The sequence below is a fragment of the Poromitra crassiceps genome (genome assembly GCF_964638095.1).
Source record: "Poromitra crassiceps genome assembly, chromosome: 18".
Taxonomy (NCBI): Eukaryota; Metazoa; Chordata; class Actinopteri; order Beryciformes; family Melamphaidae; genus Poromitra; species Poromitra crassiceps.
The window spans coordinates 2958082-2964081 of NC_139636.1; positions in this window are offsets into that span (position 1 = coordinate 2958082).

Genomic DNA, 6000 nt, shown 5'->3' on the forward strand with positions numbered 1-6000 from the left:
GTCAAATGGAATACAGCAGGGACTCAAACCAGCCTTACTCTCTTGTCGGATACGTTCAGGCACCGTGTTCACCAGGGCTTCTGAAAATGTGGATCTCCAAAGGCGCCCAGAAGTCATAAACACGTCTTGCTGCCACACCTGACCGCGTGTTGCGTCACCTGACCGCGTGTTGCGTCACCTGACCGCGTGTTGCGTCACCTGACCGTCACCATTCTTTTTTTTCCGTCTCTCTACCTCTCACTTTGTTTGGTGTTGCCAAAAAATGTGTTGTTTAAATAACAATGTGTTGGTATGTTCCAGTAGAGTTCACAATTTGACCTTTCTCACTAAGTATTCATGAAATATTTGCCAAACTGTAAGTTGAGAATTCTACACCTTGGTTGCTATCAGATCAGGTGGCTCACTCACACCTTTGTGGTAACAGAACACTGTGAATATCTGCACAGAAAACAGTTCACCAGAATAGATTAAGAAGCAAAGATGCTTTTTGGTCTTTTAACATTTGTATAAGAGCTCCTACTCAGAGAGCCCCTTCAGATATTAAAATAGTGAAGAGCAGCTGTTTCTTGTCCCAGCATTGTCACTAAAACCCAAGTTCAAAACTAGAACATGAAGTTTATAAGCAATGCATCTAATCCTCTAATTACTCAAACCCAAGTCTCAAACTCAAAACAGCTAACTGCACTGTCACTTTGAGCCACGTTTTCAGGGTGAGGCTTAAATGCAACCCTACTGTTTTGCCCAATGTTAATGTACAGTATATACAAATTTAACCGTTTCAAAAAGCACAAACCATTTCACATCAGGACAGTTACAGACACCGGACCCATGTCCCTTCTTACTCTGCCTCATGTAAATGTGTCAAGAACAGTGTGTATACATCGTACTCTGCATCTCTGTACTACAAACTGTCAATCTTAAATATTCTCTGTACTATTTAGGATGCTATTCAGTCAAGTAATCAATGTTAAGGAAAAGTTTACAGCATTTTTTAATCTTGCGCCTCAAAAACACGATATACACCTTGGCTGATGATGATGATGGAAACGTCTACTTGTAAACTGCTTGTAAACCATTTTCTTAGACATTTATACACTGTACAAATCTTTGCATTTTATTTGTGTATTGGTAAATACAGTACATGTGTAATGCTGCTCCTTTATTGTGGATATAGGTGTAACATTTTTATACTGGGGCCTGTAATCATATTTAAATCATGACTAACAGGCCTTATACATATTTATAAGTTAATCATATTTAAATCATGAATGACAGGCCTGTATTTGTTTATAAGCGATCACGAAGTATGTTTCATGTGTGCAAGACGTTTAAAAGTAGACCCCGTGATGGAGTAGGCCTACACAGTAACTCAGTAGCAGTGATGGAGTAGGCCTACACAGTAACTCAGTGATGGAGTAGGCCTACACAGTAACTCAGTAGCAGTGATGGAGTAGGCCTACACAGTAACTCAGTAGCAGTGATGGAGTAGGCCTACACAGTAACTCAGTAGCAGTGATGGAGTAGGCCTACACAGTAACTCAGTAGCAGTGATGGAGTAGGCCTACACAGTAACTCAGTAACAGTGATGGAGTAGGCCTACACAGTAACTCAGTAGCAGTGATGGAGTAGGCCTACACAGTAACTCAGTAGCAGTGATGGAGTAGGCCTACACAGTAACTCAGTAGCAGTGATGGAGTAGGCCTACACAGTAACTCAGTAGCAGTGATGGAGTAGGCCTACACAGTAACTCAGTAGCAGTGATGGAGTAGGCCTACACAGTAACTCAGTAGCAGACATTTTCTGTCAAATGAAGTTGGCTCATAATTGCAAGTGTAGCACCTCCTGTTGGACTCATCCCAGAAAGAGTTTGACTCAATAGAGAGCCAAAGTGAACGTCACTTTCCTGTAGGGGTGTCACGATATTTCGTCGCACGATATATCGCGATATCGAAACGTCACGATATCCGTATCGTCAGAAAAAAATTATATCGTAATTTATTTATTTATTTATTTTTGCTCCTGAATAATAATAGAACAAATTTAGCAGAATGAACACGCATGAGTGAGGGGGCAGACTACTACTGGCATGGCAAAACAGCTCAAGGGGTACATAAGATTACATACGTTTAGGGACCATTGAGCATGAGTTATTTAAGAAATAGATTGTATACTTTATTTTTCTTTCACCATGCAACAAACATTTAGTTTGTGACAGTGTGACACATTCTATTGCAAGAGAAGCATTATCTTCCATGTTGTTTTCTAGTTATTATAATAACAATTTCCAAAAACAGCATTTGTTTTGTATTTTGTGTATTTCAAATGAAAGACTACCGGTATTTTTCCAGTATTTTCCCAGGGCTCCCTTGAAAAGAGGTTTCGATTTCAACGGGACTCACATGGTTAAATAAATGATAAATAAATACATAAAAATGATTTACTTTTGTTAAAAAAAATATTGTTAAAATATCGTATCGTATCGTTATCGTGAACCCAATATCGTGTATCGTATCATATCGTGAAATTAGTGTATGTGACACCCCTAGTTTCCTGCCTTTCTCTGTACCAGCGTGTGCAAAAAATATGAATGGGGGTGAACAAGAGATGATCATTTTTGATCCCATTTGAATTGTGCCACAGGGTGCACATGTCAAATGTTGTCCATTTAAAAGATAACTACAGTATGCATGTCAAGAAAGTCGCAGTTTGCCCTGAAACTGAAACGTAAGGTTTAGTTTTGTCAATCGACTACATCTCTGGTGTCCGTCAACAACGTGGACTGGCGGGAGAGACGTCACTTTATGCGACTGGTTGTGCGTAGTCTTTCTGACTTATAACTTCTAGTGCCACAGTTGTACCACAAACTGCCACTTTCTTGACACGAAAGGTTATCTTTTAAATTGACAAAATGAACCTTTGCACCCCCCGTGGCACAATTCAAACGGGATCAAAAAAGTATCGTCTCTCTCGCCGTTCACCCCCATTCGTATTTCTTTCACACGCTGGTAGCCAGAGAAAGGCAGGAAGTGACGTTCACTTTGGCTCTCAATCCACCTTGTTTTTGAATGCCCCGCTGTAAAATAATGATGGGTGCAACAAGGTCCGGTCTAGAACGTGACTGATTGTTGCAGCTGTGCACATTTCCCCAAAACTCCGACGCTGGAAAAATTTGCTTGTCACACAACACTCGTTTGACGACTTATTTGAGGGAATGAAATAATGTTATCTATCACATCCGCGATTTCTCTTGCTCTTTGAACAACTCGGGATATTTATCGGCGAGATTTCTGGCCAAGCCGGATGTGATTTTCTCTGTTCGCGGTTCGCCTGCCTGCAGCTTTGAAACATGGTTTACAGACGGGCTATGTTGTGTCCGTGTCAACAACGTAACGGTGGGAGGAGGCTGGGAGGATTACACCGGAAGAAGCACCCATATTTCACATAAGGCATCATGGCAGCTAGAAATAAGGTGGATAGGGTCCCTCAAGTGGAGAGAGGTAGGCTGATGGATTTTGTACTCTTCCCTCTTGTTGTTTTGTCAGTGCGATAGCGGATTGCACAATGTAGCCAGATCAGACCAGATCAGATCAGACCAGATCAGACCAGATCACACAGGAACAATCTCCCCTTTTTTCTTTTCTTTTCTTTTTTTACTACAGTTAAGTTGAATTGCAGCGAACTGCCGGGAGTCTGTGACTCTCCTTCTGAAACAGAAGGCAGAGCCCTTCATTTATTTATCACGACAAGATGTGTCAACTTCGTCTCGCACCCACGTGCTCGTATATACATACAGTACATGTACGTGCTCATATATACATACAGTACAATGTATTTGTACATGAAACATGCATGAAACTTACATAACAAAGACAGGGTTAAGTGAAGAGGAAGGGGTTCATACTTTTCCCACAGTAACAGTGGAGAATTTCAGAGGTAAAGTCACTGGGTATTTATAGTAACATCAGCCAACTGCATAACTATATTCATGATGTGTAGATAGGAAGGCATATATATATATACGCTCTTCTCTGCCGTGCGTGGATCTGCCCTCGGGGAGAGGAAACGATTGCTAATCGGGGAGAGAAAGCCAGCGGAGTTGGAAGTCTTCCGTGTTGCAGATGGGTTTGTCACATGCCGCTGCGATGTGGCGCGTGCCGATCAGAGGCTGCGGCGGCGTAGGCGGTGTAGCAATCTAAAGCATTTATTGTGTAGGAAAAGCAACGAGGCGAGAAGAGCGCGTGCTGGCGGTGGACAAACAGCTTTATTAACGTGTAGGCTCACACCTCGCTGCCTCCCACGGCTTCGTCGTTGGCATCCGTGTCACTTTGCCAAGACGGCACCGTCGTGTCAGCATGCCGGGGGCCAACCGGCGACTGCTGCATCCCAGCGCCTCAAAACACCACGTAGTTGTCTTCACACATAACATGAATAACATGGAAGTTGTTTACTGTACTTTATGATATTAACAAAGTGATTTGAATTGAATGCTCGTGATGAATATCCTGTTTATCCTGTTCTTTTTGTAGCATGCATTATGTTTGCACGTGTAATTTCTTTCTAACCAAGAGAAGGGGAAAAAACAGTTGTGAAATGACATCTTTGTGTGCTCTAGATAACTTTTTTGCCTTAAAAATATCACTGATCATTGTTGGAATTGTGCAATGCCTTCAAATTGTTCTTTGATAAAGGAACAGTTCACCCAAAGGTGAAAATTATGTCGTCGTCGTCGTCGTTGTCTCCTCCCTCCATGCCAAATGAAACAGGTGAAACTTGTTAGTCCATATAACACACAGGGAGGTTGCAGCACAACTTTGTGCAGCCATCTCCAAAACAACTGAAGTCCATGTGGACCAGTGCTTTAGAGTTCCAACACAAACAGAGCCAAACAATCACACTGTGACTAGAAAGACCCATACACCATTATTTGTTGCAAGTCAATCCGCTGTAGTTATAAGAGAACTTCACAGAAAAACAATGCACATGATCTCACAAATATCCGAAAACTTCAAACAGTTTTGCAGGCATTTATTTAGGTTGGCAGTTATTGAGAGTTGATTTGAATTCAGCTGTGGACCAGTGGTGTCATTTGTGGATGACGTGCAAAATAAATCAGCATTGTTTTTCTGTGAATTTCTCCTTTAAGATGTGGATCTCTTTAAGAACTTTCCCCCACTGAGTTCAGTTGTTTTGGATAAGCCTGCTATGGAGTTGTGCTGGCAGCCTACCTGTGTGTTATATGGACAAACTTCCCCTGTGTTTCAACTGAGTGTGAGCAGATGACGACAAGGAATTTTCATTTTTGGGTGAACTCTTCCTTTAATAAGTGTCGGTAGTACTCTTTTTCTCTTGGTAGTTGATGCACAGCCACTCCCGTGTCTCTTCTCCGCACCATTCTCTCAGAGTCAGTGGTTTAAGTCATGTGAATAAGAGGGAGGAGGATCTGAACAGAAAAAAACTGGGCTGTCTCACTCCCACCTAAGAGAATATTGCTGCCCAGAACTAAAACTGACATGCTCTCATGTTTGAACTAACCTTACCAGGGACGGGAGCACATTCATTTGCCAAAGTGTTTTATCCCAACTGCTCTTTTCATCGACACTCATAATTCAGGGCCTGATGCAAGACGCATGTGATACCACTGAAAGACCCATCCCAAACTAAATTTTGTCCTTTGATCCATAATATTAACACGAGTAACACTTTATTTGGATAGTTCGCCTAAAGAGTCTCCAGAACAATTGTAACAATTCAACATCTTATTATCAGTTGACATTCAACAATGCAACTGTTTCGCTTTGTCTGTAGATGTTGAACAGATTATCTATAGAGTATTATGTGACAATTCATGAACATACCTACATATTCTCAGACTAATTGAGAAGCTCCAGCTGATGAGAATCAGATGTGTGGAATGGGAAGCAAACACAATCTGTTCAACATCTACAGACCAACATCTACGCAGGGGTGTCACGGGCCACATGGGACCTCATTTGGTCTCAA